The 22,013-nt window shown below is 44.8% G+C and overlaps 8 non-coding genes across 8 annotated transcripts; all 8 read left to right on the top strand.

Moving 5' to 3' along the window:
* The first annotated feature begins 897 nt into the window (after positions 1 to 897).
* Positions 898 to 1,088, top strand: LOC130324709 (U2 spliceosomal RNA). The gene has a single exon (XR_008869663.1). It is a non-coding gene; the product is annotated as a U2 spliceosomal RNA (small nuclear RNA).
* A 2,085-nt stretch (positions 1,089 to 3,173) lies between these two features.
* Positions 3,174 to 3,364, top strand: LOC130324708 (U2 spliceosomal RNA). The gene has a single exon (XR_008869662.1). It is a non-coding gene; the product is annotated as a U2 spliceosomal RNA (small nuclear RNA).
* Positions 3,365 to 5,445: 2,081 nt separating this feature from the next.
* LOC130324760 (U2 spliceosomal RNA) lies at positions 5,446 to 5,636 on the top strand. The gene has a single exon (XR_008869709.1). It is a non-coding gene; the product is annotated as a U2 spliceosomal RNA (small nuclear RNA).
* Positions 5,637 to 7,741: 2,105 nt separating this feature from the next.
* On the top strand, positions 7,742 to 7,932 carry LOC130324707 (U2 spliceosomal RNA). Its single transcript, XR_008869661.1, has one exon. It is a non-coding gene; the product is annotated as a U2 spliceosomal RNA (small nuclear RNA).
* A 2,102-nt stretch (positions 7,933 to 10,034) lies between these two features.
* On the top strand, positions 10,035 to 10,225 carry LOC130324706 (U2 spliceosomal RNA). Its single transcript, XR_008869660.1, has one exon. It is a non-coding gene; the product is annotated as a U2 spliceosomal RNA (small nuclear RNA).
* Positions 10,226 to 17,151: 6,926 nt separating this feature from the next.
* Positions 17,152 to 17,342, top strand: LOC130324778 (U2 spliceosomal RNA). The gene has a single exon (XR_008869725.1). It is a non-coding gene; the product is annotated as a U2 spliceosomal RNA (small nuclear RNA).
* Positions 17,343 to 19,434: 2,092 nt separating this feature from the next.
* LOC130324766 (U2 spliceosomal RNA) lies at positions 19,435 to 19,625 on the top strand. Its single transcript, XR_008869715.1, has one exon. It is a non-coding gene; the product is annotated as a U2 spliceosomal RNA (small nuclear RNA).
* Positions 19,626 to 21,714: 2,089 nt separating this feature from the next.
* On the top strand, positions 21,715 to 21,905 carry LOC130324705 (U2 spliceosomal RNA). Its single transcript, XR_008869659.1, has one exon. It is a non-coding gene; the product is annotated as a U2 spliceosomal RNA (small nuclear RNA).
* The last annotated feature ends 108 nt before the right edge of the window (positions 21,906 to 22,013 follow it).

The following is a 22,013-nucleotide window of genomic DNA, read 5'->3' as shown; positions in this document are numbered from 1 at the left end:
ATATATATATATATATATATATATACGCGCACACACACACATATATATAAACGTATTCTCCGTTGAGATATTGCAGCCGCTGCTGTGTCCAGGCCCAGGAGCCTTAGCACTGTGCTGTGATGTCACTCAATACCACTGACATCACTAGGTGTAAACAACATCTCTCCTTTGCTGTGTATGTGACTATGGAGCTGTTTGGTGATGTCGTCTATTATGGCCTTCATAGAAGCAACAGGAGATTGTTGCATCCATCTAGAACCCTCAGAACTACAGTGCTATGATGTCACTCACTTCCACAGGCCTTGCAGAGTGTAAACAACAACAACCCAGCTTTGTTGTGTATGTAACCATAGGGATTGTGATGTCACCTAGAACCTTCACAGCAGCGACAGCTTTATGAGGAGCATCAGCACTGCTCTGCCTGAGCAGAACCATCACCGCCATAGGTTGTCAAATAACCCGGATTTAACCCACACAGGTAAGTCCAATGGGGTGCAGGCATGTCCTCTATGCTTACAGCTTCCCGTGGGTGTTGGTTTGATACCGTTTGGGGACAGCCAAGGAGGCATCTGCAGGCAACAAAGGTAGGTGTGTGCTTGTGTGTGTGTTTCCTATGCAGATCCTAAGCCCAGTGTCACATGCAAGTAGGAGGAGTAAGAAGGGTTCCTGGCAAATCCGGGTTATGGATTGCATTTAAAAAGGCCCCGTGGGAGTGCAATGGGCCCCTGTCTTGCTGCTTAGCAATAATGGTATGGGTTTAGGTTCTGCTGTGTGTACTGGTGGTTGACTGCCCCCCAGCCCAGAGTGTGCATGGAAAATTGTCTGGCAGCCTCCCTGACAGCAAGCAGTGATAGTGCCCATGAAGGGGACCTTGTTGGGCCCGCCCCTTTCACGGTTATCGCTTCTCGGCCTTTTGGCTAAGATCAAGTGTAGTATCTGTTCTTATCAGTTTAATATCTGATACGTCCCCTATCTGGGGACCATATATTAAATGGATTTTTGAGAACGGGGGCCGATTTCGAAGCTTGCTTCCGTCGCCCTATGCATTGACCCGATATGGCAGTATCTTCGGGTACAGTGCACCACCCCCTTACAGGGTTAAAAAGAAAGATTCCTACTTTCATTGCTACCTGCTTGCTGGCTAGCCAGCTAGCCAGCCCTGTGGGCCTTGCTGCTGCTGCTGCTGCAGCCAAAAAACAAAAGGTGGTGCTGCTGCTGCTTCTGCTGCTTCTGCTTGTGTCTGGCCGCTGTTGGAGCGTCCAGGCACAGGACTTCTGCTGCTGCTGACTAAATGGCCTCCTTAATTGGATCATTTGAGTAGCCAGCACACCTGTGCAGGTAGGGCATGACATGATAGGCAGCTGCCTTGATAGCGGGTGGGTGCTGAATGTTCCTAATTGACAAAATAAGATTAATGCTTATGAAGAAATATAAAATCTCATCCCTTCCCCAATATCGCGCCACACCCCTACCCCTTAATTCCCTGGTTGAACTTGATGGACATATGTCTTTTTTCGACCGTACTAACTATGTAACTATGTAACATAACATGGGGGGGTCTCCTGGCTGTTCACACAGGTGTGTCATTGCTGTACATTGACCATGCATTGCTTCTGTGGTATTGCAAAGGCAAAGACAAATGCTTCCAGCCATCCATTGCACTAATGGATTGGTCATCAGCTGGCTGTCTATGTCCCGCATCAATATAGACCAAAGTACAGAGGGTTAGGCTATGCTATAGTGCACCTACCTGATGCATCAGAAGGTGCGAGGCCCTTGCTAAATTCTGTGCACAGACTTTGAGATCTATGCTTTAGACTGTATCTAAACCTGCTCCAACATGGACTGACATTCTGGCCTACTTTCAGCCGATGCGACTTGTCTGTCGCTGAACAGTCGCTTTTTATGTATTCAGCACCTATGTATAATGTTGTAAAAATGCTCTAGAAGCTAAAGTCGCAGAAATGTCACACATATTTGGCCTGCAACTTTCTGTGCGACAAATTCAGACAGGAAAAATCAGTATAAATCCTTAGAAAATTATCCCCCAGTGTCTCCATCTGCTGGCGGTATTGAATAAGCATTGCTGCACTGATGGGGTATGCATTAGACGAAAAAAAAGAAGAAAAAGAAGAATAATACGCCCAGAAAAGAGGCGAAAAGGAGAAAAACGTAAAAAAACGTGAAAAAAAAGTAAGAGGAAGAGAAGGGAAAAAAAGGTGGAAATGGGTTTAAAAGTGATTTCGGCGGAGAAATATATATATATATATATATATATATATATATATATATATATATATACGCGCACACACACACATATATATAAACGTATTCTCCGTTGAGATATTGCAGCCGCTGCTGTGTCCAGGCCCAGGAGCCTTAGCACTGTGCTGTGATGTCACTCAATACCACTGACATCACTAGGTGTAAACAACATCTCTCCTTTGCTGTGTATGTGACTATGGAGCTGTTTGGTGATGTCGTCTATTATGGCCTTCATAGAAGCAACAGGAGATTGTTGCATCCATCTAGAACCCTCAGAACTACAGTGCTATGATGTCACTCACTTCCACAGGCCTTGCAGAGTGTAAACAACAACAACCCAGCTTTGTTGTGTATGTAACCATAGGGATTGTGATGTCACCTAGAACCTTCACAGCAGCGACAGCTTTATGAGGAGCATCAGCACTGCTCTGCCTGAGCAGAACCATCACCGCCATAGGTTGTCAAATAACCCGGATTTAACCCACACAGGTAAGTCCAATGGGGTGCAGGCATGTCCTCTATGCTTACAGCTTCCCGTGGGTGTTGGTTTGATACCGTTTGGGGACAGCCAAGGAGGCATCTGCAGGCAACAAAGGTAGGTGTGTGCTTGTGTGTGTGTTTCCTATGCAGATCCTAAGCCCAGTGTCACATGCAAGTAGGAGGAGTAAGAAGGGTTCCTGGCAAATCCGGGTTATGGATTGCATTTAAAAAGGCCCCGTGGGAGTGCAATGGGCCCCTGTCTTGCTGCTTAGCAATAATGGTATGGGTTTAGGTTCTGCTGTGTGTACTGGTGGTTGACTGCCCCCCAGCCCAGAGTGTGCATGGAAAATTGTCTGGCAGCCTCCCTGACAGCAAGCAGTGATAGTGCCCATGAAGGGGACCTTGTTGGGCCCGCCCCTTTCACGGTTATCGCTTCTCGGCCTTTTGGCTAAGATCAAGTGTAGTATCTGTTCTTATCAGTTTAATATCTGATACGTCCCCTATCTGGGGACCATATATTAAATGGATTTTTGAGAACGGGGGCCGATTTCGAAGCTTGCTTCCGTCGCCCTATGCATTGACCCGATATGGCAGTATCTTCGGGTACAGTGCACCACCCCCTTACAGGGTTAAAAAGAAAGATTCCTACTTTCATTGCTACCTGCTTGCTGGCTAGCCAGCTAGCCAGCCCTGTGGGCCTTGCTGCTGCTGCTGCTGCTGCTGCAGCCAAAAAACAAAAGGTGGTGCTGCTGCTGCTTCTGCTGCTTCTGCTTGTGTCTGGCCGCTGTTGGAGCGTCCAGGCACAGGACTTCTGCTGCTGCTGACTAAATGGCCTCCTTAATTGGATCATTTGAGTAGCCAGCACACCTGTGCAGGTAGGGCATGACATGATAGGCAGCTGCCTTGATAGCGGGTGGGTGCTGAATGTTCCTAATTGACAAAATAAGATTAATGCTTATGAAGAAATATAAAATCTCATCCCTTCCCCAATATCGCGCCACACCCCTACCCCTTAATTCCCTGGTTGAACTTGATGGACATATGTCTTTTTTCGACCGTACTAACTATGTAACTATGTAACATAACATGGGGGGGTCTCCTGGCTGTTCACACAGGTGTGTCATTGCTGTACATTGACCATGCATTGCTTCTGTGGTATTGCAAAGGCAAAGACAAATGCTTCCAGCCATCCATTGCACTAATGGATTGGTCATCAGCTGGCTGTCTATGTCCCGCATCAATATAGACCAAAGTACAGAGGGTTAGGCTATGCTATAGTGCACCTACCTGATGCATCAGAAGGTGCGAGGCCCTTGCTAAATTCTGTGCACAGACTTTGAGATCTATGCTTTAGACTGTATCTAAACCTGCTCCAACATGGACTGACATTCTGGCCTACTTTCAGCCGATGCGACTTGTCTGTCGCTGAACAGTCGCTTTTTATGTATTCAGCACCTATGTATAATGTTGTAAAAATGCTCTAGAAGCTAAAGTCGCAGAAATGTCACACATATTTGGCCTGCAACTTTCTGTGCGACAAATTCAGACAGGAAAAATCAGTATAAATCCTTAGAAAATTATCCCCCAGTGTCTCCATCTGCTGGCGGTATTGAATAAGCATTGCTGCACTGATGGGGTATGCATTAGACGAAAAAAAAGAAGAAAAAGAAGAATAATACGCCCAGAAAAGAGGCGAAAAGGAGAAAAACGTAAAAAAACGTGAAAAAAAAGTAAGAGGAAGAGAAGGGAAAAAAAGGTGGAAATGGGTTTAAAAGTGATTTCGGCGGAGAAATATATATATATATATATATATATATATATATATATACGCGCACACACACACATATATATAAACGTATTCTCCGTTGAGATATTGCAGCCGCTGCTGTGTCCAGGCCCAGGAGCCTTAGCACTGTGCTGTGATGTCACTCAATACCACTGACATCACTAGGTGTAAACAACATCTCTCCTTTGCTGTGTATGTGACTATGGAGCTGTTTGGTGATGTCGTCTATTATGGCCTTCATAGAAGCAACAGGAGATTGTTGCATCCATCTAGAACCCTCAGAACTACAGTGCTATGATGTCACTCACTTCCACAGGCCTTGCAGAGTGTAAACAACAACAACCCAGCTTTGTTGTGTATGTAACCATAGGGATTGTGATGTCACCTAGAACCTTCACAGCAGCGACAGCTTTATGAGGAGCATCAGCACTGCTCTGCCTGAGCAGAACCATCACCGCCATAGGTTGTCAAATAACCCGGATTTAACCCACACAGGTAAGTCCAATGGGGTGCAGGCATGTCCTCTATGCTTACAGCTTCCCGTGGGTGTTGGTTTGATACCGTTTGGGGACAGCCAAGGAGGCATCTGCAGGCAACAAAGGTAGGTGTGTGCTTGTGTGTGTGTTTCCTATGCAGATCCTAAGCCCAGTGTCACATGCAAGTAGGAGGAGTAAGAAGGGTTCCTGGCAAATCCGGGTTATGGATTGCATTTAAAAAGGCCCCGTGGGAGTGCAATGGGCCCCTGTCTTGCTGCTTAGCAATAATGGTATGGGTTTAGGTTCTGCTGTGTGTACTGGTGGTTGACTGCCCCCCAGCCCAGAGTGTGCATGGAAAATTGTCTGGCAGCCTCCCTGACAGCAAGCAGTGATAGTGCCCATGAAGGGGACCTTGTTGGGCCCGCCCCTTTCACGGTTATCGCTTCTCGGCCTTTTGGCTAAGATCAAGTGTAGTATCTGTTCTTATCAGTTTAATATCTGATACGTCCCCTATCTGGGGACCATATATTAAATGGATTTTTGAGAACGGGGGCCGATTTCGAAGCTTGCTTCCGTCGCCCTATGCATTGACCTGATATGGCAGTATCTTCGGGTACAGTGCACCACCCCCTTACAGGGTTAAAAAGAAAGATTCCTACTTTCATTGCTACCTGCTTGCTGGCTAGCCAGCTAGCCAGCCCTGTGGGCCTTGCTGCTGCTGCTGCTGCTGCTGCAGCCAAAAAACAAAAGGTGGTGCTGCTGCTGCTTCTGCTGCTTCTGCTTGTGTCTGGCCGCTGTTGGAGCGTCCAGGCACAGGACTTCTGCTGCTGCTGACTAAATGGCCTCCTTAATTGGATCATTTGAGTAGCCAGCACACCTGTGCAGGTAGGGCATGACATGATAGGCAGCTGCCTTGATAGCGGGTGGGTGCTGAATGTTCCTAATTGACAAAATAAGATTAATGCTTATGAAGAAATATAAAATCTCATCCCTTCCCCAATATCGCGCCACACCCCTACCCCTTAATTCCCTGGTTGAACTTGATGGACATATGTCTTTTTTCGACCGTACTAACTATGTAACTATGTAACATAACATGGGGGGGTCTCCTGGCTGTTCACACAGGTGTGTCATTGCTGTACATTGACCATGCATTGCTTCTGTGGTATTGCAAAGGCAAAGACAAATGCTTCCAGCCATCCATTGCACTAATGGATTGGTCATCAGCTGGCTGTCTATGTCCCGCATCAATATAGACCAAAGTACAGAGGGTTAGGCTATGCTATAGTGCACCTACCTGATGCATCAGAAGGTGCGAGGCCCTTGCTAAATTCTGTGCACAGACTTTGAGATCTATGCTTTAGACTGTATCTAAACCTGCTCCAACATGGACTGACATTCTGGCCTACTTTCAGCCGATGCGACTTGTCTGTCGCTGAACAGTCGCTTTTTATGTATTCAGCACCTATGTATAATGTTGTAAAAATGCTCTAGAAGCTAAAGTCGCAGAAATGTCACACATATTTGGCCTGCAACTTTCTGTGCGACAAATTCAGACAGGAAAAATCAGTATAAATCCTTAGAAAATTATCCCCCAGTGTCTCCATCTGCTGGCGGTATTGAATAAGCATTGCTGCACTGATGGGGTATGCATTAGACGAAAAAAAAGAAGAAAAAGAAGAATAATACGCCCAGAAAAGAGGCGAAAAGGAGAAAAACGTAAAAAAACGTGAAAAAAAAGTAAGAGGAAGAGAAGGGAAAAAAAGGTGGAAATGGGTTTAAAAGTGATTTCGGCGGAGAAATATATATATATATATATATATATATATATATATATATATATATATATATATATATATATACGCGCACACACACACATATATATAAACGTATTCTCCGTTGAGATATTGCAGCCGCTGCTGTGTCCAGGCCCAGGAGCCTTAGCACTGTGCTGTGATGTCACTCAATACCACTGACATCACTAGGTGTAAACAACATCTCTCCTTTGCTGTGTATGTGACTATGGAGCTGTTTGGTGATGTCGTCTATTATGGCCTTCATAGAAGCAACAGGAGATTGTTGCATCCATCTAGAACCCTCAGAACTACAGTGCTATGATGTCACTCACTTCCACAGGCCTTGCAGAGTGTAAACAACAACAACCCAGCTTTGTTGTGTATGTAACCATAGGGATTGTGATGTCACCTAGAACCTTCACAGCAGCGACAGCTTTATGAGGAGCATCAGCACTGCTCTGCCTGAGCAGAACCATCACCGCCATAGGTTGTCAAATAACCCGGATTTAACCCACACAGGTAAGTCCAATGGGGTGCAGGCATGTCCTCTATGCTTACAGCTTCCCGTGGGTGTTGGTTTGATACCGTTTGGGGACAGCCAAGGAGGCATCTGCAGGCAACAAAGGTAGGTGTGTGCTTGTGTGTGTGTTTCCTATGCAGATCCTAAGCCCAGTGTCACATACAAGTAGGAGGAGTAAGAAGGGTTCCTGGCAAATCCGGGTTATGGAATGCATTTAAAAAGGCCCCGTGGGAGTGCAATGGGCCCCTGTCTTGCTGCTTAGCAATAATGGTATGGGTTTAGGTTCTGCTGTGTGTACTGGTGGTTGACTGCCCCCCAGCCCAGAGTGTGCATGGAAAATTGTCTGGCAGCCTCCCTGACAGCAAGCAGTGATAGTGCCCATGAAGGGGACCTTGTTGGGCCCGCCCCTTTCACGGTTATCGCTTCTCGGCCTTTTGGCTAAGATCAAGTGTAGTATCTGTTCTTATCAGTTTAATATCTGATACGTCCCCTATCTGGGGACCATATATTAAATGGATTTTTGAGAACGGGGGCCGATTTCGAAGCTTGCTTCCGTCGCCCTATGCATTGACCCGATATGGCAGTATCTTCGGGTACAGTGCACCACCCCCTTACAGGGTTAAAAAGAAAGATTCCTACTTTCATTGCTACCTGCTTGCTGGCTAGCCAGCTAGCCAGCCCTGTGGGCCTTGCTGCTGCTACTGCTGCTGCTGCAGCCAAAAAACAAAAGGTGGTGCTGCTGCTGCTTCTGCTGCTTCTGCTTGTGTCTGGCCGCTGTTGGAGCGTCCAGGCACAGGACTTCTGCTGCTGCTGACTAAATGGCCTCCTTAATTGGATCATTTGAGTAGCCAGCACACCTGTGCAGGTAGGGCATGACATGATAGGCAGCTGCCTTGATAGCGGGTGGGTGCTGAATGTTCCTAATTGACAAAATAAGATTAATGCTTATGAAGAAATATAAAATCTCATCCCTTCCCCAATATCGCGCCACACCCCTACCCCTTAATTCCCTGGTTGAACTTGATGGACATATGTCTTTTTTCGACCGTACTAACTATGTAACTATGTAACATAACATGGGGGGGTCTCCTGGCTGTTCACACAGGTGTGTCATTGCTGTACATTGACCATGCATTGCTTCTGTGGTATTGCAAAGGCAAAGACAAATGCTTCCAGCCATCCATTGCACTAATGGATTGGTCATCAGCTGGCTGTCTATGTCCCGCATCAATATAGACCAAAGTACAGAGGGTTAGGCTATGCTATAGTGCACCTACCTGATGCATCAGAAGGTGCGAGGCCCTTGCTAAATTCTGTGCACAGACTTTGAGATCTATGCTTTAGACTGTATCTAAACCTGCTCCAACATGGACTGACATTCTGGCCTACTTTCAGCCGATGCGACTTGTCTGTCGCTGAACAGTCGCTTTTTATGTATTCAGCACCTATGTATAATGTTGTAAAAATGCTCTAGAAGCTAAAGTCGCAGAAATGTCACACATATTTGGCCTGCAACTTTCTGTGCGACAAATTCAGACAGGAAAAATCAGTATAAATCCTTAGAAAATTATCCCCCAGTGTCTCCATCTGCTGGCGGTATTGAATAAGCATTGCTGCACTGATGGGGTATGCATTAGACGAAAAAAAAGAAGAAAAAGAAGAATAATACGCCCAGAAAAGAGGCGAAAAGGAGAAAAACGTAAAAAAACGTGAAAAAAAAGTAAGAGGAAGAGAAGGGAAAAAAAGGTGGAAATGGGTTTAAAAGTGATTTCGGCGGAGAATATATATATATATATATATATATATATATATATATATATATATATATATATATATATACGCGCACACACACACATATATATAAACGTATTCTCCGTTGAGATATTGCAGCCGCTGCTGTGTCCAGGCCCAGGAGCCTTAGCACTGTGCTGTGATGTCACTCAATACCACTGACATCACTAGGTGTAAACAACATCTCTCCTTTGCTGTGTATGTGACTATGGAGCTGTTTGGTGATGTCGTCTATTATGGCCTTCATAGAAGCAACAGGAGATTGTTGCATCCATCTAGAACCCTCAGAACTACAGTGCTATGATGTCACTCACTTCCACAGGCCTTGCAGAGTGTAAACAACAACAACCCAGCTTTGTCGTGTATGTAACCATAGGGATTGTGATGTCACCTAGAACCTTCACAGCAGCGACAGCTTTATGAGGAGCATCAGCACTGCTCTGCCTGAGCAGAACCATCACCGCCATAGGTTGTCAAATAACCCGGATTTAACCCACACAGGTAAGTCCAATGGGGTGCAGGCATGTCCTCTATGCTTACAGCTTCCCGTGGGTGTTGGTTTGATACCGTTTGGGGACAGCCAAGGAGGCATCTGCAGGCAACAAAGGTAGGTGTGTGCTTGTGTGTGTGTTTCCTATGCAGATCCTAAGCCCAGTGTCACATGCAAGTAGGAGGAGTAAGAAGGGTTCCTGGCAAATCCGGGTTATGGATTGCATTTAAAAAGGCCCCGTGGGAGTGCAATGGGCCCCTGTCTTGCTGCTTAGCAATAATGGTATGGGTTTAGGTTCTGCTGTGTGTACTGGTGGTTGACTGCCCCCCAGCCCAGAGTGTGCATGGAAAATTGTCTGGCAGCCTCCCTGACAGCAAGCAGTGATAGTGCCCATGAAGGGGACCTTGTTGGGCCCGCCCCTTTCACGGTTATCGCTTCTCGGCCTTTTGGCTAAGATCAAGTGTAGTATCTGTTCTTATCAGTTTAATATCTGATACGTCCCCTATCTGGGGACCATATATTAAATGGATTTTTGAGAACGGGGGCCGATTTCGAAGCTTGCTTCCGTCGCCCTATGCATTGACCCGATATGGCAGTATCTTCGGGTACAGTGCACCACCCCCTTACAGGGTTAAAAAGAAAGATTCCTACTTTCATTGCTACCTGCTTGCTGGCTAGCCAGCTAGCCAGCCCTGTGGGCCTTGCTGCTGCTGCTGCTGCTGCTGCAGCCAAAAAACAAAAGGTGGTGCTGCTGCTGCTTCTGCTGCTTCTGCTTGTGTCTGGCCGCTGTTGGAGCGTCCAGGCACAGGACTTCTGCTGCTGCTGACTAAATGGCCTCCTTAATTGGATCATTTGAGTAGCCAGCACACCTGTGCAGGTAGGGCATGACATGATAGGCAGCTGCCTTGATAGCGGGTGGGTGCTGAATGTTCCTAATTGACAAAATAAGATTAATGCTTATGAAGAAATATAAAATCTCATCCCTTCCCCAATATCGCGCCACACCCCTACCCCTTAATTCCCTGGTTGAACTTGATGGACATATGTCTTTTTTCGACCGTACTAACTATGTAACTATGTAACATAACATGGGGGGGTCTCCTGGCTGTTCACACAGGTGTGTCATTGCTGTACATTGACCATGCATTGCTTCTGTGGTATTGCAAAGGCAAAGACAAATGCTTCCAGCCATCCATTGCACTAATGGATTGGTCATCAGCTGGCTGTCTATGTCCCGCATCAATATAGACCAAAGTACAGAGGGTTAGGCTATGCTATAGTGCACCTACCTGATGCATCAGAAGGTGCGAGGCCCTTGCTAAATTCTGTGCACAGACTTTGAGATCTATGCTTTAGACTGTATCTAAACCTGCTCCAACATGGACTGACATTCTGGCCTACTTTCAGCCGATGCGACTTGTCTGTCGCTGAACAGTCGCTTTTTATGTATTCAGCACCTATGTATAATGTTGTAAAAATGCTCTAGAAGCTAAAGTCGCAGAAATGTCACACATATTTGGCCTGCAACTTTCTGTGCGACAAATTCAGACAGGAAAAATCAGTATAAATCCTTAGAAAATTATCCCCCAGTGTCTCCATCTGCTGGCGGTATTGAATAAGCATTGCTGCACTGATGGGGTATGCATTAGACGAAAAAAAAGAAGAAAAAGAAGAATAATACGCCCAGAAAAGAGGCGAAAAGGAGAAAAACGTAAAAAAACGTGAAAAAAAAGTAAGAGGAAGAGAAGGGAAAAAAAGGTGGAAATGGGTTTAAAAGTGATTTCGGCGGAGAATATATATATATATATATATATATATATATATATATATATATATACGCGCACACACACACATATATATAAACGTATTCTCCGTTGAGATATTGCAGCCGCTGCTGTGTCCAGGCCCAGGAGCCTTAGCACTGTGCTGTGATGTCACTCAATACCACTGACATCACTAGGTGTAAACAACATCTCTCCTTTGCTGTGTATGTGACTATGGAGCTGTTTGGTGATGTCGTCTATTATGGCCTTCATAGAAGCAACAGGAGATTGTTGCATCCATCTAGAACCCTCAGAACTACAGTGCTATGATGTCACTCACTTCCACAGGCCTTGCAGAGTGTAAACAACAACAACCCAGCTTTGTCGTGTATGTAACCATAGGGATTGTGATGTCACCTAGAACCTTCACAGCAGCGACAGCTTTATGAGGAGCATCAGCACTGCTCTGCCTGAGCAGAACCATCACCGCCATAGGTTGTCAAATAACCCGGATTTAACCCACACAGGTAAGTCCAATGGGGTGCAGGCATGTCCTCTATGCTTACAGCTTCCCGTGGGTGTTGGTTTGATACCGTTTGGGGACAGCCAAGGAGGCATCTGCAGGCAACAAAGGTAGGTGTGTGCTTGTGTGTGTGTTTCCTATGCAGATCCTAAGCCCAGTGTCACATGCAAGTAGGAGGAGTAAGAAGGGTTCCTGGCAAATCCGGGTTATGGATTGCATTTAAAAAGGCCCCGTGGGAGTGCAATGGGCCCCTGTCTTGCTGCTTAGCAATAATGGTATGGGTTTAGGTTCTGCTGTGTGTACTGGTGGTTGACTGCCCCCCAGCCCAGAGTGTGCATGGAAAATTGTCTGGCAGCCTCCCTGACAGCAAGCAGTGATAGTGCCCATGAAGGGGACCTTGTTGGGCCCGCCCCTTTCACGGTTATCGCTTCTCGGCCTTTTGGCTAAGATCAAGTGCAGTTTGCTCTGGTCTGGCCAGAGGGTGCGATCTCTGGGTTTACCCAGTTTGCCGGAGGAAGATTTTTTTCACTGTGGTCCTGTACCGACAGATTATCATCTGGAAGAATGGCTGGAGTAAAGAATACTATCCGCATGGAGGTGGATCCTGCAAGTTCCAAGAACAACATGGTTTATCTGGTGAGAGACATCATTATGGAGAAGATTGGAGTGGACAAGGCTGAAATCTTCAGTGTTAATGAGTCTCCCCGCAGGGGCTCCTATGAGGTAACCTTTGTGGATGAGGGCAGGTGTTTGCATGTGTATGAATACTTAAGGAATCTCAGCAATGAGCCCTTGCTGGTTGGGGTGAAGATTACTCCGCTGGTTGGGGTGCAGGAAAAAACTGTGATAGTGCATGTGCATAATCCTTACACAGATGTGGAAATTATTAAGAACTTTTTGCACAAGTACTGTGACTATGTGAAGGGTGGAGAGAAACAGACGAATGTACTGGGGATTTTTAACTGCAATTATAAGTTTGTGGTTAAATTAAAAGTAGACCCTACTTGTGTTGGGGGTTTTAAACACCCCCCTGCCAGTTTTTCCATTGCAGGTTATAGGGGGTACCTGTCCTATGCTGGTCAGCCTTCCTACTGCAGGAATTGTTTTTCCTTTGGACATTTAAAGGAGAACTGTGTGCAAGGACAAATGTGCAGGAACTGTAATACTGCTGGCCACCATGCTGGAAGTTGTCCTAAAGCCAGGAAATGTGACTTATGTCGGGAGGAAGGTCATGTTTATAAGGACTGCCCTGGGGTGAGAAGTCCTTTATTCAGTAGTGTGGTGAGAGAGGGGGAAATAGTGAGGAGATTGGCCCCTCTGAAGACCATTGCAGCTCCTCAGAAGCCCCCTGATGTTCAGGCTGCAGTCTCTGATGCCTTCAGACAGTTGGAGGAAGTTATTGAGGGAGTGCAGAGTCCTAGTCACTCTGTGGAGTCTGTTCACCCCTCTGACCCTGTTCACATTGAGCCATTTCCATCCTCAGGTGAGACTGATTTGTGTAACAGGGAGGGTGGTGGGAAACATAATGCAGAGGATGAAAATTATGATGGCTTTCAACTGGTGCATGGAGGGAAGTCTGCCAAGAAAAGAAGAGGTGAGAAGGGTGCGGACTCGCGCCCGGAAACCAGCAACTTTTATGAAGTCCTGGAGACGGATGTTATGGAGGCTACTGAGAGTGGTGAATAACTATGCTGGGACTTGATTTGCTAGTTAGTAGCAGGTGGCTGATGCACCTGTGTAGCTCATGCAGGGTTAAACCTTGTTCTTTGTAGCTTTAGGCTACGGGTTTTGTTGTATGTTCTCAAAATGTGAGAGTGTTTAAAAATAAGGCTAGGAGAGCTGCTATTTTAAGTTTTTTAGCTCAGGAAAATGCTGCAATTTTTTGTTTGCAGGAGTGTGGTATTGATCTCACCATAAGTCAGGATGAATGGGTGTATGGTCGGTGTGTGTGGTCTGGGAGTGTTTTGAATAAGAATGATGGTGTGGGGATCTTGATTAAATCACCTGACATTGCTGTGGAAAGCTATGTGGTAATTGAACCTGGCAGGTGTATTTCTGCTGTATTAAGTTATAAAAATGTGAAATTTCGTTTGATTAATGTTTATGCTCCTGCATATAAAAATGAAAGAAAAAATTTGTTTGATAAGTTAAAGTTTTATGTTCAGGGCAAGATGCCTGTTATTTTAGTTGGAGATATGAATGTTGATTTAACAAAAAAAGCTTTTGATGTATCTGGTAGAAAATTATTTGAGCTAGTCTCTGATTTTAGGTTAAGGGATATCCAAGAGTTATGTAATATTAATCCTAATTTATGTACATATCATGCAGATAGAGGTAATTTTCACTCTAAGTTAGATTATTGTTTTTTGTCTGAGAGTTTGAATGCTTTAAGTTACAGACAGAGGTCTGTTTGTTATTCGGACCATGATTCCTTGCTGTGTGAGATTGATGTGGGTCAGAGTGCTGTGTATGGGAGAGGTTTGTGGAAAATGAATATTAAACATTTAGATAGTGTGGATGTGAGAGATCAGTATGAATGTATGTATAAGAAGTGGTGTGGAAAGAAAGGTGAGTTTGATAACATTATTTTGTGGTGGGAATGGGTTAAAAAGAAAACAAAGTCCTTTTTTAAGTCCTTTGGATACAAAGTCGCTGCTCTTAAGAGGGAGCAATATGTGAAGTTGAATGCGCGTTTGTCCTATTTGTGTAGGTTGAGAGATTGTGGAGTGGATGTTCAGGATGATATTGTGAGCACTAAGAGGGAGATTAATAATTTTGTGTTGGAAAAGGGTAGGAGTATCATGTATAGGGCCAAGTTAGATAAATTGGAACATGATGAGAAATGTTCACGTTATTTTTTCAAAAAAGTTTTTTCTAAAAAACCTGTTATTGATATGATTGTGAGAGAGGATGGTAGGGAAGTGACTGGTGATGGTGTGAGTGAGGAAATTGCATGCTTTTATGAGGAGCTGTATGGAGAGAAGTGGAGAGATGAGAATTTGGAGAGTGAGGTATTGAGTGTGTTGGATGGGAAGCTTGGAGAAGCTGAGCAGGCTTTTGTTATGCGTAAGATTTCAAGTGAAGAAGTATGGGATGTAGTGCAGAAAATGTCAGCAAATAAGACTCCAGGGGAAGATGGTTTGCCTGTGGAATTTTATCGTTTTTTGTGGAATGTGGTGGGTAAGGATGTTGTTGCAGTGTGTCAGTTTATGTGGGAGAATATGGAAATTGCGGAGAGTATGCGTGGTGGTGTGGTAGTATTAATTCCAAAAAAAGGGAATTTAAAAAATTTAAAGAATTGGCGTCCAATTACGTTACTTAACTGCGATTATAAGATCTATGCAAAAATTATTGCTAATCGAATGAGGGATGTTGTTGAATGTGTGGTTGGTTATGATCAGTTTTGTGCTGTGCCTGGACGTCGTATACATGAGAGTTTGTGTCTGTTGAGAGATTGTTTGTGGGATTGTAAGAGTAGAAAACAAAATGCTTATTTGTTGTCACTTGATTTTGAAAAGGCGTATGATAGGTTGTCTCATAATTTTTTGTTCAGGGTATTGTTGCGAATGGGGTTTCCGAGTGATTTTGTGTGGAGAGTTAGGAGTTTGTATGATAGAATATATAGTAGGATGCTCGTTAATGGATGTGTGGGGAGAAGAGTGAATGTTTTTTCAGGAGTAAGGCAGGGGTGCCCGCTCTCGCCAGTAGCGTTTATATGCGCGATTGAGCCTCTGTTATGTCTGATTAGGAGGGATAAGATAGTGAGAGGTGTTCATATTCCTGGTAGCAATGGTAGGGAATTTAAAGTGAATGCTTATATGGATGATGTATGTGTCCTGTGTGATTCTGAGTGTGCTGTGAGGAGAGTGAGGCTTTTGGTTTCAATTTTCTGTGGTGCGTCTGCTTTTAAAGTGAATTGGTTAAAGAGCGAATGTAAATGCTTTGGTGAAGGTGGGTTAAGTAGTGATGTTGGGGTGAATGTAGTGGAGGGGGCTATTAAAGTATTGGGGATTAAATTTAGTAAGGACTTGGATGGAAAGGAGAGTTGGGATGATGCAAAAAAGAAGGTAGAGATGCGTTTGAATTTTTGGAGTATGAGAAGTCTTTCTTTTATTGGAAAAATTGTGGTTATTAAAAGTGTTGTTTTACCAATTTTTCTGTATGTTGCTATGATTTTTCCTCCGCAGTATATGTGTTTAAGGAGTCTGAATCGGGTTTTGTTTGTCTTTTTCTGGGGGTCTAAAGTAGAAAGATTAAGGAGAGAAGTGGTGATTAAAAATTGGCGGAAGGGTGGGATGAGTTTTCCAAATCTGGAGGTTTATTTTGGAGTGAATATTTTAGTTTTCATACTGGTCATTATTGAAGGAGATAAGAAGATGTCTTGTATGACTAAGTTTCTTGCTGGAAGACTGTTTGTTAGGCTGAAGTGGTGTAAGAGGGATCTGAGTAGGCCTGTTGCTTTTGAGGTTCCTAAGTGGTATGAGTGGGTTGTGAGGTTTTTGGAGAAATTTGAGTTGATAGAAGAAGAGATGAGTGTGTTGAAGAATAAACGTTTGGTGATGAGAATGATTGAGAGTAAAGAGGTTGTATGTAATATTAATTCTGTGAGGGGAGCGGATGTGGAGAAAGTTTGGAAGAAAGTAAGGATGGATGGTATGTCTAATAAGCAAAAGGAGATTGTGTGGCAAAGTCTACATGGTGTGTTGCCTGTGAGAGAGTTTCAGAAAGCAAGGGGTTTGGTGAGATGTGATGTGTGTCCTAGAGTGGGTTGTAATGGTTTTGAAAGTGTTATTCATCTCTTTTGGAATTGTAAGTATGCTCGTGAGGTTGTTAGAAGGCTTGGTCCTTTATGCAAGGAATTGACAGGTATGGAGTTTTTGTCTTTTGAGATGATGATGTTTGGGCTTTGTGTAAGTGGAGGTCAGAATGTAAGAGTGTTGTGGTTATTGTTGTCGTGTATTAAGGAAGTCTTGTGGGATGTGAGGAATGTTTATGTGTTTTTGAGGAAAGAAGTGAGTGTTAATAATAGTGTGCGAATGGTGTTAGGCAAACTGTATTTGTGTTATTTGTGGGATTCTAAGAGGGGTGGGATTGATGCGGAAGGCATTTGGAAATCGAAAAAATGGATTCATCTTGTTGATTTATCTTGATTGTTTTTTTTTGTCTGTTTGATTGATAAATAAAGTTTCCCAATGATGAGAGGGTTGTGTGTTACAGAAAGTTTGTAATGCCAGTTTGAAAGTATTGCTTGGAGTACTTTCATCCCCTACCTGAGGGATTTAAAGAAAAAAAAAAAAAATCTGTTCTTATCAGTTTAATATCTGATACGTCCCCTATCTGGGGACCATATATTAAATGGATTTTTGAGAACGGGGGCCGATTTCGAAGCTTGCTTCCGTCGCCCTATGCATTGACCCGATATGGCAGTATCTTCGGGTACAGTGCACCACCCCCTTACAGGGTTAAAAAGAAAGATTCCTACTTTCATTGCTACCTGCTTGCTGGCTAGCCAGCTAGCCAGCCCTGTGGGCCTTGCTGCTGCTGCTGCTGCTGCTGCAGCCAAAAAACAAAAGGTGGTGCTGCTGCTGCTTCTGCTGCTTCTGCTTGTGTCTGGCCGCTGTTGGAGCGTCCAGGCACAGGACTTCTGCTGCTGCTGACTAAATGGCCTCCTTAATTGGATCATTTGAGTAGCCAGCACACCTGTGCAGGTAGGGCATGACATGATAGGCAGCTGCCTTGATAGCGGGTGGGTGCTGAATGTTCCTAATTGACAAAATAAGATTAATGCTTATGAAGAAATATAAAATCTCATCCCTTCCCCAATATCGCGCCACACCCCTACCCCTTAATTCCCTGGTTGAACTTGATGGACATATGTCTTTTTTCGACCGTACTAACTATGTAACTATGTAACATAACATGGGGGGGTCTCCTGGCTGTTCACACAGGTGTGTCATTGCTGTACATTGACCATGCATTGCTTCTGTGGTATTGCAAAGGCAAAGACAAATGCTTCCAGCCATCCATTGCACTAATGGATTGGTCATCAGCTGGCTGTCTATGTCCCGCATCAATATAGACCAAAGTACAGAGGGTTAGGCTATGCTATAGTGCACCTACCTGATGCATCAGAAGGTGCGAGGCCCTTGCTAAATTCTGTGCACAGACTTTGAGATCTATGCTTTAACTGTATCTAAACCTGCTCCAACATGGACTGACATTCTGGCCTACTTTCAGCCGATGCGACTTGTCTGTCGCTGAACAGTCGCTTTTTATGTATTCAGCACCTATGTATAATGTTGTAAAAATGCTCTAGAAGCTAAAGTCGCAGAAATGTCACACATATTTGGCCTGCAACTTTCTGTGCGACAAATTCAGACAGGAAAAATCAGTATAAATCCTTAGAAAATTATCCCCCAGTGTCTCCATCTGCTGGCGGTATTGAATAAGCATTGCTGCACTGATGGGGTATGCATTAGACGAAAAAAAAGAAGAAAAAGAAGAATAATACGCCCAGAAAAGAGGCGAAAAGGAGAAAAACGTAAAAAAACGTGAAAAAAAAGTAAGAGGAAGAGAAGGGAAAAAAAGGTGGAAATGGGTTTAAAAGTGATTTCGGCGGAGAAATATATATATATATATATATATATATATATATATATATATATATATATACGCGCACACACACACATATATATAAACGTATTCTCCGTTGAGATATTGCAGCCGCTGCTGTGTCCAGGCCCAGGAGCCTTAGCACTGTGCTGTGATGTCACTCAATACCACTGACATCACTAGGTGTAAACAACATCTCTCCTTTGCTGTGTATGTGACTATGGAGCTGTTTGGTGATGTCGTCTATTATGGCCTTCATAGAAGCAACAGGAGATTGTTGCATCCATCTAGAACCCTCAGAACTACAGTGCTATGATGTCACTCACTTCCACAGGCCTTGCAGAGTGTAAACAACAACAACCCAGCTTTGTCGTGTATGTAACCATAGGGATTGTGATGTCACCTAGAACCTTCACAGCAGCGACAGCTTTATGAGGAGCATCAGCACTGCTCTGCCTGAGCAGAACCATCACCGCCATAGGTTGTCAAATAACCCGGATTTAACCCACACAGGTAAGTCCAATGGGGTGCAGGCATGTCCTCTATGCTTACAGCTTCCCGTGGGTGTTGGTTTGATACCGTTTGGGGACAGCCAAGGAGGCATCTGCAGGCAACAAAGGTAGGTGTGTGCTTGTGTGTGTGTTTCCTATGCAGATCCTAAGCCCAGTGTCACATGCAAGTAGGAGGAGTAAGAAGGGTTCCTGGCAAATCCGGGTTATGGATTGCATTTAAAAAGGCCCCGTGGGAGTGCAATGGGCCCCTGTCTTGCTGCTTAGCAATAATGGTATGGGTTTAGGTTCTGCTGTGTGTACTGGTGGTTGACTGCCCCCCAGCCCAGAGTGTGCATGGAAAATTGTCTGGCAGCCTCCCTGACAGCAAGCAGTGATAGTGCCCATGAAGGGGACCTTGTTGGGCCCGCCCCTTTCACGGTTATCGCTTCTCGGCCTTTTGGCTAAGATCAAGTGTAGTATCTGTTCTTATCAGTTTAATATCTGATACGTCCCCTATCTGGGGACCATATATTAAATGGATTTTTGAGAACGGGGGCCGATTTCGAAGCTTGCTTCCGTCGCCCTATGCATTGACCCAATATGGCAGTATCTTCGGGTACAGTGCACCACCCCCTTACAGGGTTAAAAAGAAAGATTCCTACTTTCATTGCTACCTGCTTGCTGGCTAGCCAGCTAGCCAGCCCTGTGGGCCTTGCTGCTGCTGCTGCTGCTGCTGCAGCCAAAAAACAAAAGGTGGTGCTGCTGCTGCTTCTGCTGCTTCTGCTTGTGTCTGGCCGCTGTTGGAGCGTCCAGGCACAGGACTTCTGCTGCTGCTGACTAAATGGCCTCCTTAATTGGATCATTTGAGTAGCCAGCACACCTGTGCAGGTAGGGCATGACATGATAGGCAGCTGCCTTGATAGCGGGTGGGTGCTGAATGTTCCTAATTGACAAAATAAGATTAATGCTTATGAAGAAATATAAAATCTCATCCCTTCCCCAATATCGCGCCACACCCCTACCCCTTAATTCCCTGGTTGAACTTGATGGACATATGTCTTTTTTCGACCGTACTAACTATGTAACTATGTAACATAACATGGGGGGGTCTCCTGGCTGTTCACACAGGTGTGTCATTGCTGTACATTGACCATGCATTGCTTCTGTGGTATTGCAAAGGCAAAGACAAATGCTTCCAGCCATCCATTGCACTAATGGATTGGTCATCAGCTGGCTGTCTATGTCCCGCATCAATATAGACCAAAGTACAGAGGGTTAGGCTATGCTATAGTGCACCTACCTGATGCATCAGAAGGTGCGAGGCCCTTGCTAAATTCTGTGCACAGACTTTGAGATCTATGCTTTAGACTGTATCTAAACCTGCTCCAACATGGACTGACATTCTGGCCTACTTTCAGCCGATGCGACTTGTCTGTCGCTGAACAGTCGCTTTTTATGTATTCAGCACCTATGTATAATGTTGTAAAAATGCTCTAGAAGCTAAAGTCGCAGAAATGTCACACATATTTGGCCTGCAACTTTCTGTGCGACAAATTCAGACAGGAAAAATCAGTATAAATCCTTAGAAAATTATCCCCCAGTGTCTCCATCTGCTGGCGGTATTGAATAAGCATTGCTGCACTGATGGGGTATGCATTAGACAAAAAAAAAGAAGAAAAAGAAGAATAATACGCCCAGAAAAGAGGCGAAAAGGAGAAAAACGTAAAAAAACGTGAAAAAAAAGTAAGAGGAAGAGAAGGGAAAAAAAGGTGGAAATGGGTTTAAAAGTGATTTCGGCGGAGAAATATATATATATATATATATATATATATATATATATATATATATACGCGCACACACACACATATATATAAACGTATTCTCCGTTGAGATATTGCAGCCGCTGCTGTGTCCAGGCCCAGGAGCCTTAGCACTGTGCTGTGATGTCACTCAATACCACTGACATCACTAGGTGTAAACAACATCTCTCCTTTGCTGTGTATGTGACTATGGAGCTGTTTGGTGATGTCGTCTATTATGGCCTTCATAGAAGCAACAGGAGATTGTTGCATCCATCTAGAACCCTCAGAACTACAGTGCTATGATGTCACTCACTTCCACAGGCCTTGCAGAGTGTAAACAACAACAACCCAGCTTTGTCGTGTATGTAACCATAGGGATTGTGATGTCACCTAGAACCTTCACAGCAGCGACAGCTTTATGAGGAGCATCAGCACTGCTCTGCCTGAGCAGAACCATCACCGCCATAGGTTGTCAAATAACCCGGATTTAACCCACACAGGTAAGTCCAATGGGGTGCAGGCATGTCCTCTATGCTTACAGCTTCCCGTGGGTGTTGGTTTGATACCGTTTGGGGACAGCCAAGGAGGCATCTGCAGGCAACAAAGGTAGGTGTGTGCTTGTGTGTGTGTTTCCTATGCAGATCCTAAGCCCAGTGTCACATGCAAGTAGGAGGAGTAAGAAGGGTTCCTGGCAAATCCGGGTTATGGATTGCATTTAAAAAGGCCCCGTGGGAGTGCAATGGGCCCCTGTCTTGCTGCTTAGCAATAATGGTATGGGTTTAGGTTCTGCTGTGTGTACTGGTGGTTGACTGCCCCCCAGCCCAGAGTGTGCATGGAAAATTGTCTGGCAGCCTCCCTGACAGCAAGCAGTGATAGTGCCCATGAAGGGGACCTTGTTGGGCCCGCCCCTTTCACGGTTATCGCTTCTCGGCCTTTTGGCTAAGATCAAGTGTAGTATCTGTTCTTATCAGTTTAATATCTGATACGTCCCCTATCTGGGGACCATATATTAAATGGATTTTTGAGAACGGGGGCCGATTTCGAAGCTTGCTTCCGTCGCCCTATGCATTGACCCGATATGGCAGTATCTTCGGGTACAGTGCACCACCCCCTTACAGGGTTAAAAAGAAAGATTCCTACTTTCATTGCTACCTGCTTGCTGGCTAGCCAGCTAGCCAGCCCTGTGGGCCTTGCTGCTGCTGCTGCTGCTGCTGCAGC

Source organism: Hyla sarda, unplaced genomic scaffold (assembly GCF_029499605.1).
Source record: "Hyla sarda isolate aHylSar1 unplaced genomic scaffold, aHylSar1.hap1 scaffold_266, whole genome shotgun sequence".
NCBI lineage: Eukaryota > Metazoa > Chordata > Amphibia > Anura > Hylidae > Hyla > Hyla sarda.
This window is presented reverse-complemented; position numbering and strand designations above follow the sequence as displayed.